The sequence below is a fragment of the Pygoscelis adeliae genome, unplaced genomic scaffold (genome assembly GCF_000699105.1).
Source record: "Pygoscelis adeliae isolate BGI_AS28 unplaced genomic scaffold, ASM69910v1 Scaffold244, whole genome shotgun sequence".
NCBI lineage: Eukaryota > Metazoa > Chordata > Aves > Sphenisciformes > Spheniscidae > Pygoscelis > Pygoscelis adeliae.
Window position 1 is genome coordinate 2,914,853 of NW_008824648.1, and position 13,606 is coordinate 2,928,458.

The 13,606-nt window shown below is 38.1% G+C and overlaps 1 protein-coding gene across 1 annotated transcript in view; it reads left to right on the plus strand.

Annotated features, from left to right (window-relative positions):
- KAT6B (K(lysine) acetyltransferase 6B) overlaps positions 1-13,606 on the plus strand; it is a 116,102-nt gene that overhangs the window by 13,590 nt on the left and 88,906 nt on the right. The gene's annotated exons all lie outside the window — the stretch shown is intronic.

Consider the following 13,606-nt stretch of genomic DNA (forward strand, 5'->3'; position numbering starts at 1 on the left):
AACCAAGCAGCATGCTTGTAAAAGTTTTCTTGAATTGTATGGTGGGAAATTTTAAAAACTGCTATTTCCTAAGTTACATTGGTCTGCTCCTTCATAAGGCGGGGCAGGGGGGAGGCTGCGTTCCAGTTTCTGATGTCAGTGACTTAGTTTCTGCAAACAGGTCATCTGTCTGCAGTTTCCTATAGAACCATCAGGGAAGACCCTACTCATCCTTTTTTCCCCAAGCCGGATATTTTGGAGCATAGTTCTGCATGATATGCTCATGGTTCTTGTTTACTGCACGGAGTCATTCCAGACCTTACACTGCAAGCTGTTTAATCCTCAGGCTTGCTAAAATTTGATTCTCTTGATAGTTTCTCTTTAAAATTAATTGGTGTGATGTACTGCGGTGAGTCCTGTACTGAAACTGACAGCAGTGAGTTAAAGAAATCCTGTGTAGTTCCAGCAGTTCTATTTGTTCATCTATGCTATTTTCTGTGAGCTCTTCTGTCTTAACTGGGAGTGACATTTGATTCTGAAACTGCAGTTAGAGGTTTTACTCTGTGCATTTTTTCTCCAAGATTAATTTTTCTTTAACTACTCAGTATGTGGATATCTCCTTTGTCAAGATTCCTTCTAGAATATAGAAATACCAGAAGTCTGCCTTATATCTAAGGAGAGCTACCTTTCATATTTTCTCAGTGCTGTATCCTTACCTATCTTAAGTGTCTTTCCTCTATGTTCAATAGTGATAGTCTTGACTCTTGGGTGTTTTTTCTGTGGCAGTTGAAATATGATAACAATTCCATGTTGTTTCTTGTTGTTGCGGGAACTTTGTTATAAAACAGGTGATGAAAAACCTTGATAACTTGCAGTTGTCTTGCAATTTTTTGACAGATTACTTTTTTCTCAAGAAAGATCCCCAGGTGTAAATCAACCGCTAATCAACCGTAGTTTCCCAGTTTGGTGGTTGGAAATGGCAAAAGACTGTAGTTTTTGACAGAATTTCAAGCTAGCATTGAGAACAGATTTACTCAATGGGTATAAAAGTCGTCTTTACAACTTTGAATCCATTTATGGTCCTATTAGCATCTTCTTTCAAGGACCAACTCTCTTTTCTGTATTCAGGACTATGTTTGCTTGGGTGTAAGCACAGACCCATAGTTCCTATGATCGTGAGGGCCTGTTTCAAGCCAGGACACTAGGACTTTCTGGAACCACGTGGAGGGAGTTGCTGTTGTGTGCTGCAACAACACTATTAGGGCTCAGATTGTGGCTGTAGAATTCTAAGGATGGCGCACACCAAATCAGGCACCACTTAGCTGACAGATGCACTGCTGTCCTTTGTGGTTACCTGGTAAGAGACAAAGCAACTTTTAAACTAGTATGATTTCCTTTGGTTGCAAAATCACTTGTGTGTGGTGGTGGTTGTTGGTTTTTTCCCTGTCTGCTTATATCCCTCCTCATTGACTGAAATTATAACTGGTGTCACATAGATTTTGCCTTTTTTTTTCTTTCTTTTTTTTTTCCTCTGCAGATTCTTGCAGAAGAGCTTAAAGTTTTGAATTGGCAGGCACAGGCAGCCTTCTTCCAATATGAATGGTGTGAACTGTTAAAGGGATGTCTCTGTAGGCAACTTCGGGGCTGCTGCATTTAGTTCTAGGTTTGTGTGGATTATTGTGACTTCAGGTTGCGCAGTAGAGAAGATGGTACATAAGGAAAAAGTCCTTGGGGGGAGGGAAACTGTAGACTTGTAAATTGTCAACCCTTGTGCATTGTCTCTGCAGTGATAGATAAACATGTGCAGGAATTTCTGCTTTCTTAAGTGTTTTGGCTCTAGAGGGGCAGAGTCCCATTTATCTCCCCTTGTGGTTATGGTGGTATAGCCCATCAGTTACCAACTAATGCAGTACTAGGTGGAGTAGGCTTGAGACTTCTGTTTTTAATTAACAGCAGGACTCTGGCACAGGAGAAAAGCTGAGTATGAGCTCAGCTAAGTTGTCTGGGAGGCACGGGGGATGTTTCTTCATCTAGGAAGAATCCTTAATAGAAGTGGGGGCTAGCGTAAGCTGTGATAAGTTTGCCACACATTTTCCACATCTCTTCAGTATTTAATTTCATCACCAGTGCTGTTTTGAAGTTGGCTTCAATTTCACAGCTCTGATTTTTTTCCAAAATGGTGAAAATGACTGACTGTAGTTTTAGGAATTAATTTTTATGTAATGTCCATGTATCTGTGGCAACATTAACTAGCAGTGTTTGCATTTGACTCAGTAAGAGACAAATGTCAGTGGCACGTGTGTTTCAAATATTGAGTAGGCATAGGCCTTAACTAATGAATGAGTAGTTACAAGTAACAGTTGAAAGGAGTATAGTGAAGATGATTTTTATCATAGCTGTGTAGAATTTTTTTGTCTTTGTGTGGCACTGTTGTGTTACAGCACCCCTTTCAGCACTATTGTGTGACTAATAGTGAAGATGGAGACTGCTATTTCTCAGATGGCAAAAGGATGAGAGGTAACTGACACAAGTTGCAGCAAGAGAAATTCCAGGTAAATGAAGGAGAAAATTCTTCATAGTGAGCATGGAGAGACATGGAACAGGGGCTTGGAATGGCTGTGGAATCTCCATCCTCAGAGGTGGTCAGAGCTTGGCGAGGCAAGGTCCTGAGCAACCTGAGGGAACGTTGGTGTCTGGTCCTGTTTTGAGTGGTAGGTTGGGGTACATGCTCCAGAGGTCTCTCCCAGCCTAGAATATTCTATTTCAACTTGAATTGAAAGTTTGTCTGCTTCTTCTAACTGTTGGCTAATAAAACAGAAAGTATAGTTTCTTTATGCAAGGCTATGATGATGAAGATTTGCAGACAGCTGCATCAAATAGCCGAAGTGTCAGCTAAAGAAGTTTCAAGAGGGATGGAAGCTTCATCTGGGAAAACCATTGCTGGAGAATTCACAGTGTGTTTATTTTTGTTTTTGTTGTTGTTAAAGTTTCTTTCATAAGTGCATTTTGTGTGTATTGCTTTTAAGAATAGTGGACATCCTGATTTCTGCTTTCTTGGGACTCCCTGAAATCTGGAAAGAAAAGAACTTGAAGTCGCTGAACTTTTAGCTTTATATACCAGACCCCGGAGGCTGGGTCTGAAGCCTGCTAGGCTTCATTTTAAGTTCCACCATTATGTTGTGTGGATACCTTATCTGATGCTGCTTGGAGAACTGTTGTCCTTTATATTGATCTGTAAAAATGTGAGTAACGTCTAACTTGCAAGTACTGTGGAATTCTTTAAAGTGCTTAGGATTAGTGGATAATGAGCAGTAGCTAGCAAAGGGGTTATACAAAAAACAGTTAAAGGAGATGGAGAAGGCAGTGTTTGAACCTAAGTAATCTCCATTATAATGAACTTAATAGTAGTTAGTTAACAAGTTCTATGGGTATAAAGGCTGTTGTATCCCGCCCTTCTCTTCCAAATTTAAAAAGATATTCAGCTTTCATTTCCTACTTTGTCTTTTCTCTCTTGTCCTCTGGACACTAGTATACCTGCTGTAGGAGTCAGGTTAACAAGAATGTTAGTGGTAGAGGAAGAGGACAGTGTATTGACTCTTGCAAGTAAGTATTTGGTTATCAGTCAGTTTATAAATATACATATGGAGGTTTATGTAATAAACAATGGGGTTATACATAAACATGGTATTTTCTGATCTGAATATTCTTGCTCTGCCTTGAACTGTCCAGCTCCCTTCCCTTCCCTCTTTATCCAGGTGTGAAAACTGAATGTCACTGAAAACTTGTTAACACTGTTTTACAAATATTAATGCTGCTTTAATATTGGAAAACTGTATAGTAAAAAGAACTTCTATTTATTTTGACATGTTTGGCACACATTCTGCTGATTTAGCAAAGCAAACTTTCATTCAGATGTTTCAGATGTTAGATGTTTTCTTAAAAAAAAAAAATTATAGTTAAATCAGTCAAGAAATGACTAGAGAAAACCACTCACAGGGTAGATTCTCAAGTTAGATAGCAACATGTGCCGTGTTCATACAGAGTGGTCTGTTACTGTGGTTGTATATGCATATGTTTAATGACATGAAAAAGTATTGCAGCTCACACTGTCTTAGAAACCAGTGACTTGTTCTTCTGTGGCCATTTTAAAGAATTCCTCTTGTCGGGTCACTTGACATGCTTGTCTGCCATACTCATGAGGAAGGAAACTATTGGTACTTATGTCTTCTAATGGTTCTAAATGTTGTTATAACAAATTTTAAACTACTACATTTGTAAAGGTGACAGCTTCCATTGCAGTCAAGCAATTCCTCCTCTTTATATCTATGCATTTAACTTTACCTTCTCCTGATGAAAAGTCAAGATATCTTACTCTGGATAAAACATGGAATGCAGTAGCTGTTTAAAAAAAAAAAAAGTAAAAAAAAAAAAAATCCTGGCTTTATCTAGTCCTTCTGCTTTACGTTCATTGAGAACTATTTAAGAACTAGGGATCTGAAAACATGAGTTCTGTTCTGGGCTTTGCCACTTGGAATTTATGTGGTCTTTTCAGATCTGAATGTGAGATGGATGGTAGGAGTCTTTTATTTGGAATAATAAACCACTGGAGGAATCTTCCCCTGAGTTCCCAACTTCCTGTACCGCTCAGAATTCAAAATGGTACCTCAATTCTGCCTGTGAATTTAAGGAAATAATTGCGGCTCCTATTCAGCCCAGGATTGACAGATTTTGTTTTATGTCTCCTAGAAGATACTAATGGTGCGAGGGGGACGTACTGGAATTTTGTTTAGTACCTCTCTTTCTCATTGATATCTCTGCCTTCTTAAGTAACATTTTCAACATGTTTATTAGGCACCTTCAGCCTGTTACGGAAAAGGTATTGATAATTTTCGGAGTTAGACTAGAAATAAAACTGACTTACCTGTTTTTATGTTAATAAACCTGCCAGAGTTGACTTTATTTGAGAAAATGACTTTGGCAGCTGGCAGCTCTATTATTCTGCCAAAGAAAACAAACAAAAGCTGGATGTTTAGGCTTCATTGTGTGAACATGCCATATTTAATTTTCTGTATGTAGTTCTAAGCAGAACTGCCCATAATCTGCTAACATAAAACTGAATCGTAATGATTTATATTGTTTCTTTCTCAATATTGTGTTTGGATGTATTTTGAAGAGACCTATGAAAGATTTGACTTCTAGAGAAGAGCTACTAATATAGCTGAGGACAAGCTTTTTCCCTTTCCTGATCTCTGTCTGGTGGTAAAATTCTGATTTGCTTGATATTTTGCTATTACAAGTGAGTTTCACTAAAACAAGTGAATTTCAAATTTTCTTAGAAGTTTTATATGGAATTTACTTGTAAAGCTTGATGCCTTAAAATTTTGTATTTTAACTTAGAGTTAGTTAAGATATAAATATCTTAGTGTTCTTAATTGGAGAAGAGAACAAAAGTAACCTTTTCACCCCTGTGTAGCAGGGGAGGGAATCCTAAAATAGTTTTAGTAGCTAAAGTGGTTTTAACCTTGAATCTCTTTATTTTGCTTTTCCTCTAGAAAATATTTATCTTAGTTTTTAGTGGACTTGTGTCTTACCTTTCAGTTTCTGACAACAGCCTTAATAGCAAATTTTTTCCTCTCCCCACAACACATGCATTTTGTTTACTTCACTGTTACCGATATCATTGCGAGGCCAGCAGCTTTGAATAAGGTTAGCTTTTGTCTTTTATGTGCACAGCTATAATGATTCCCATTGTTATTGCTTTCTTAAGCCATGACAACTTGACTTTTTTCTTTTTTCAAGTATGTATTTAATAGATTTTACCAATTAGAGTAGACATCTGTTTGGAGATGAGTAGCAATCAAAATCACTTACGAATAAATTGTTGGCTCATGATGCATCTCAAATATTTCTGGAAGTTCAGCTTCTTTTTAGCCGTTGCTAAGAGATAAATTTTCATTGACATGAGGGATGTGAGGACATGTCAGCATGCTACCAGTTGTTTTATAGGCAGTTAGCTCTGCCGCCTTGCAGATGGTTGGAAAACTCTTGGTAGTGGGTAAATGTGTGCTGATTATCTCATTGAATTAAGGTAACCTTTTGTCGTTCATTGAATTCTGCAGACCAGGCACTGAGCAGCTGCTCTACTGTTGAATTCTGGATTTAGTGAATACAAAGATTATGCTAAAGGGTATTTAGTCCTGTTCCAGGTACCGAGCGTTGGACCACTGTAAGAATTTTTTTATTTAATACTACCTTCAGTGTGTTAGTAATCAGGGCAATCCAGTAAGACAGTATCTTCAACATTTTGACTAAACTGTATTTTCCAGCTTTGTTGTCACCACATGCTCATTGATATTTTAAAACTTTGGAAGTATGTCAGAAAGAGACTGCAAAGAGCCGTTGCTTATTCCTCCCTCCTACTTCTCTCCCTCTGCCTTTCTTAAAGGGGTGCAAAGGGAAGTAACGCTTGTTTCTGCCTGCTTTTTGTATTACTAGTTTTGGGTTGTGTTTTGTTCTGGTGACTTCCCCTGCCCCCCCGCAAGTCTGATTTGATACTAGCTCATGTGGCAAATCATTTAAAACTAGTTCATAGTTTATTGATGAGGCATGCCTCAAAAACAGTTTAAGCAATCTGATGATTATAAAGTTCATAAATACATGTTTATTTTTTGGATTACACTTGTGAGTGTGCACCTCATCTATTGGGGGGTGTATTTAAAGGTGATAGTTCACTGTCATGTTAAAACTTGCCTGTAAACTTGTTTCCCTGCCCTTTTGAAAACAAATTAGTAGGCAGAATTAGGTTTTCAATTAGGTTGCCTTATTAATGACTGTTTTCAAGATTTAAATAAAGTATTTAGTTTCTTGAACAACTTTGGAAAGGGATTGGGGAAGGAATTGGAGCATTCCCCAGGTAAAGCTTAAATTATTTGGATTGCAGAAAGTGAAAACACTTCTGGATTGTTAGACAGTGTTTACAGACCTTAAAAAAAACGGTTAAGGTCTTCAGATCAGTATAGCTTGCTATCTAAATGACAGCTTACGGCACAGCCTTGGTTACAGCACTGTTTCTTGGTGGTGCTATAGCATGGCCAAAAATAGCACAGATAAGCATTGTGCATACTTGTTACAACTTGGGAAGTTTTACTTGGTTGTGTGATCTAGCGGTCCCATTCACCTCAGGTCTTTTTAAGTCCTGTAGTAAAGGGTGCTTGCTTTTGGGTAGTTTTTTAATAAAATACTGCAAAATGCTACGGTTGGAGAACCCTCCCCCCCCGACTTCTTAATATTAAATTTAAAGAGTTTTCTTGGAAGGAGTTTCACCAGGAGGAGGTACTACAGAGAATATTGTATATAACCTTATTATATCACTCTTTATTGAAAACAGGCTGTTAGACTATAAAGCCAGTAAGAGAGGGTAATTAAATTCTTAACTGGGGCTGATATTAGCAGAGGTACAATGACAAATGTTTTGATATAAGCATAACAGCAACAGGGAAGCATGACTTAGAACTGCCATTTCAAACTAAGACAGCACCTATTGCTTGTAAAGAGCTATATGAATGTGTGTTTCTTCTCCTGTAGTGTGTTGATATGTTGACTTCTGTATAGAAGTAAAAATACCAGTTTTGCTAAGAGTCTTTAAAGTAGTACTATAAGAAAGTAATGTTTATATTTTATTTGCAGTCATTTGTATTCACAAAACAGTAAAAACTTGGTCTACAAAAATATTTTTCTTAGTAGATCTATTAAATTCCACCACAAGTCTATTTGATACAGCTTATACTTGCTGTCAGCACCTATTCCCTCTGTGGTTATTACCACAGAAGACAGATTTGGTATTTATGCTGTATGCCTGGCTTTCTGTTTCCTAGGTGTGGGATTTCAAGTACTTTTCAGGCTTTTCTAAGAGCCACATAATGTAGAACAGATAACCCACTTAGTGAAAACAATAGCAAAACATAGGGCTTTCTGTTTTTAAAAAATGCTTTTTATGCTTAGTAGAAGTGCATTGAAAACATTTTTTGAGATTGGTGTTTGTTGTTTAGCCTCATTAGTGTAAAGCTTGAGGGCAAGAGCTATGCAGCTTCCATGGAGGTACTAAGTGTCCTGTTCTGAAAGTGGTAGGCAGTAATGTATAATCTATATAAAACCTGTTCACACTACGTACAGTTTAGCTAAATTCTCAGGGTTCTTTTGCCCAAATTACCAGTTTGTATTCAGACTCTATACTTCTGAGTATTCTTCACTGAGCTATCGGCATCAGTGAAAACAGTATACTGTGGTTTTTTGTCACTTTTGTAGTCACTTTGAATGCTTCTCCAGAGTGCTAATTAGGAAGTCACTAATACAAATAGCACAAGTGATAGACGAGGCCCAAATATAGTGTCAAGATGGAGAGATTTCATTCTTTCTCTTATAAATTTGTGGCTACTTCAGAAACTTCAAGCTGAGCAGTGTTGATTTCTTTGTACAGCCATTCCTGAACTTTTCCCATGAGGGGACCTTAACTGATCTTAACATGGGTTTTGTGGTTTCACTGCTCATAATTAGGGGAAGGAAAAAGCCAACTATGATGTGAGTTTACCATTGTGGTATAGGACACAGTATGGTTCATGCTGTTTCCTGTCATGCCATAATCTTTATTACGTTCTTTCGCAGAGTTAAATATTTTAATATTTAGCTTAAAATCATTTGGGGAAATGGGAAACATACATGGTAAGTGTTGGACTGTTCATCTGCTGAAGGAGGGAAAAAATCTTTCTCACCTTTTTATTTCACTGGCACTAGCTTCTCCCACCCACCTACCTGCCTTCCACCATCAGTTCACACAGCCTAAAAAAAAATAGCTGGCTTGAGGCCCTGACTACAATGTATGTATTTCTTGACCAGAGTAGAGTTCACTAGAAAATGCAGGCTTAAGGCAGTGCTTAAGTTTCCAGAGCCTTGGGAAGGGACTGACGAGTCCCATCTATGGCATGTTGTGCTGCAGGGTCTGCAGTGTTAGTAGCACAGGTGAAGCTTTAGAATAGGGCTATCTCATGTGTTAGCTCAAGAGCTCAAGCTTTTATACCTGGATTAAAATAATCTTTCTTTATCATGAGTTATAACACTGGATTAAATTGTGACTAAGTTAAATAGATAATCCGTTAGAGTAGAATCAAAAGACCAAATGAATGCAGTGAAGATTGTTTTTTAGAGCCTATTGCTTAATTATTCTGACTTGGGAAAATATTCTGTCTTGAGAGGTGTCATGCAGGTGTCTTATTTGAGGATGGAAAGGCGCTTACCTAGACTATAGGAGAGAGCTGTTCTGCAAACAGATAAAAAAAAGATGGAGTTTTGTTAATAGAACACTACTCAGAATTGAGTAGCCTGATTTATCCTGCAGAAGCACTTCTGTAGTTCTGTAGGTTTTTTCTGTTTAACATCTGAAATATTTACCTGACTTAAGAAGATCCTAACTCTTCTCCAGGATATAACAAGTTAGAAAGTAATGTTTCCTTGTAGAGGACCAAGCTGTTATCCTCAACTTTATCCGTATATGATCCTGACCAATGTATGCTGGTATCTAACTTGGAATTCGTTTTGTGGTCACCGATTAGAGGAATCTGAAGACTAGTCTCACTAGCTGCCTCATCCATGTCTAAAGGATACATTTCTCTTGAGGTTGTCTTGTTTGAATTTGTCTTGAACACAAATATTCAAATCTTTTTAATGGAGTGCTAAAAACTTCCTGTCTTGTGCCTAACACTGTACCACAAAGGTCAGTTTCTTCCTCAAAAGTTAGAGCGTACTGAAATTGTAATGCTGTATAATTAAAATACTATTCTTCTGCTGTAAGGTTTTGCTGCGGGTTTGCTTTTGTATTTGTAGCAGATTAACACAAATATGTGTTACAATTGGTACATTGATAAATGATAAAATAATTTATGTTAAATGATAAAATACGGGGCCGGAAGAAAAGGATGCTGTGCTACAGAGCTCAGTGATACTGCTATGTTGTTATATCATGTGGCCATCCTGTAGAATTGGGTGAGCTGTCTGCCTTGATTTTGAAGACTTCCTGAACTTGGCGAGTACAGATTTTTATGTGCAAGATCCATAGTGACCTTAAGTATTGCCATTCTTTTATGGGGAGAAAACCTGAAGTATCTTTAAAAATCAAAACAAGTGCAGTGTACGGGTTTTGAGGTGGGATCTTCCCTCCCTCTTTTCCCTTTCCCGATGGATTCTATGGCTTTATTTGAATGATGCTTCAGACAATGCAACCATACCAGCAGATGCTCGAGACACTTTTTCAACTGTCATCAGTACTGATGGGCACTTACCTGTGGAAACTTCTGGAGACATTTGGCTAGTATGTTATCCTTGATAAAATATGTTCTCTCTGGAGGAAAATGCCGTGAGTGCTAGCAGGTTTTTCTGTGCTGGCTGTCAGGGTTGACAGGTGACACATGTTAAAAGTGCAGCAACTAAAAGGCAGAGTCTTTTGCCTCCCAACAGCAAGCAGCTTTGTTGCTCTTTGTTGGTTTGGGTTTTTTTTGTTTTTCCTAGTAATACAAAATAAAATACTTTAAACTGTCTGAAATTCCAAGCCATCATGAGCATACCGGATGTGAAAACAGTATCAACAAAACCCTAAAAGTCCGTAACAAAAAGCTGTATTATGCAGTTAACAGGTGTTGTCCTTTAAATTCCAAGCAAGATGCAAAGAAACCATAAAAGGACTGTTATTTACTTTCATGCTATAAAATTAAGGGTAGAATTGTGTGTGTGGGGAAATACTACCTTCCTATGAAAGTTGTCTTCTGTGCATATGCACGGCAGTATGCAAACTGTTAAACTCTGAAAAGCATGCTTTCCTCATTGCTTTGTAGGGATAAAGGGTACTGTACAGTACAGTTGCAGGCTCTTGAATCCTGTCTTTCTTTCCTGCTACTGCTTTCTCCTTTTGATTCATTGAAGATCATTCATGATATCTGTTGAGGGCCAATAAGAAGGGGCTTCTAGGCTTTCGGACCTTTTATGCTAAACAAGATACAGGTATTTTCTCAGATCTTCTTGTTCTTGGAGATAAAGATTTTGCAGAAGTAGATAAAAACATCTTAGGATTTCTCATGGCTATTTGAAATTACTTACTGAATCGTCCATTGTCTTCCATGTCTACGCTACAGGGGGTTGCCATTTCAAGCTGTTTGGGTAGAAGAAATTCTAAGAACGTGCATTCCAGGTTTTCCTAGAAGGATTTAGGAGGATTTAGCATGTTGGTCACTAATTGCGATTTGAGTCAGCTAGGACATTTCCTGCTCCCTGTTAGTCCAGGAGGGTATCTGGCATGGCTGGACCTGCAGAACTTCTATTTGCATGTCTCATTCACTGCTGTAATCAGAAGTAAATGTATTAATTTCTAGTACCAAAGGTAAATGAATCTTGAGCTGCTTTTCAGTCCCTAAGTAATGAGTCTAATCTACTGCAGTAAAAGCTCTACCAGTCAATGAGTGTGGTGCTTTAAGTAATTCTGTGGTTTAAATCTAATTACTGTACAGTGCTTTCTAAATCAAACTTTTGCTGGCTGCAGGGCAAAGCATCTTAAGCCTTCTCAAACTTAAACTGTACATTATGTGGAATTATTTTAAGAGTGATAACTATGATCCTGTCTTGTGCAATGTGTTCTGTATTTACAAGAGAAGAATTGCAGCTGTTGAAGTTGGTCAATTATATAGGAAATAATGGGATCGACTGTACTGAGATGCCAGAAAATAATTGAGTGTGTAAATGAGAGCCAGACTCATTAGTCTGTGACATCATACAGTGAATGCAAGGTTTTAATGATAAACTAGGTACTAATTATGAAGCTTTTTCTATGCTACAAATGAGCTAATTTATAAACTGCCAGCACCTGAAGAAGGAAGTCTCTTAGGGCCAGAGGCTTGTGTATTATAACATATTTATTGGTTTGATAAAAGCTGTATTGCATTATCTGTCCAATTTAACCAGGAAGTATTTTTCTTATAGTTTAACTGTAAATCTTGAGAAAACAGTAGGAGTGTGATTTTTACATTCTAATGCCGCTTAGCAGTAGCGATTCAGGAATTGATGCAAATAACTGTTTTAGCTTCCAGGGAAGAGAATTTTTTTTTGTTCTGAGACGTGATTTCTGTGTGCCTTGGGGTACTCTGTTTTTACACATATCTCATATTCATACACAAATGTGCGTGTGTGTATATATAAATGTTTTATTTGCATTACCCTCATTCATACACTGATTTACCAATCTTGTCTTGTGAAGACTGACAGATTTTGATTTTAAAAATAGAAAAATAGGGTGCAAGATTCATTGAGGATGGAAGGGAAAAACAGAAGACTACAGGGAATGAAAGAAGAAAATACTTTGTGTACTGTTAACTTCGTAATGGTGACGTTTATTGTTGAGAGCAGGTATGGGCAGCCATTCAGTGGGGTTGATGTTTTTAACTTGTCTTTTCAAGTTAGTTGAGTAACTTGGTGATCACTGCAGCCAGCTGCAGATGCTTGGGCCAAAAAGATGCAGGGTTGCTGTAACAAATGGCATGGCACCATGTCCCACTGCAAACCTGAACATCACTTAAATAATGCTGTTATGATCACTTAAATAACGCTGTTATGATGTCTGTTTTTGGAGGTGGGCAAGGATTTCTAGGTACTTGAATCCCAATTCAGAACTCGGAGCCACAAAAGTATACCAGACTAAGCCTTATGGATGGTTAAAGGTTATGAGGAAGACAAGCTAGTTATGTCCTTCCCTCTTTCTTTTGGTCTAGTATTCATAATTTGTGAAGTCACATGTTTACCTGGAACACCTTAAATATTCTGCTGGTTCGAGAATTAGCTCATGCTCTGTGCATGCTCTCTGAGAACTTTCAGAGTTGTCATTGTCTCCGTGCCTACCAGTGATGCTTCACTGAAATCTTTAGATAACATGTAAAGATCATAGGTAACCAGCTCTGATTATCAGCTTACCAACTACTGCTTTTCCTTCACCTTCAAATTTATTTTTTGCAATAAAGCTTTGCATTTACTGAATTTTCCCAATTGAAAAATTAAGCCTTGAGAGATTTTTATATTCCTTGCAGAGCCGGTCCTTGGTTTTCTGGTCCATCTCAAGGACCTTAATTTCCGAACTCAATCTGCTGCTAGAAGACTTTCTCCTGCCATCCTGGCTTGTTGACAGCCAGCCTTCATCACATGTCTTCTGTGTGCCGTGTTCGTAAGAATCAGAACTCTACATTCCCCATAGGTAGTGCTGTTGCCACTGACATGCAAATGGCATGGAGGAGCCAATGACCTTTCTGTTCTAGTTCCTACTGCAAGAGGAGGGGAATAAGGCTGGAAGGTGGTGTCTCTGCCTTCAGATTGTAAAGAAGCAGTTTGCTGTTGTGTAGACTGCTTTTCAGACTATTCCTGATGAAAACCGTGCTGTAAAGCTGCAAGGATCAGGATGTACTTTTGAGGGGATTCTGCCCACTGGCATGTTTTCTAGCACCTCTCTCAGTCACTTGTGGTGTCCTGTATTTTCTCATGCGGAGTAGTTTCATTGCCTGCATGTAGTAGTAACTGGGATTGGTTTGAAAGTAGCATGACTAAA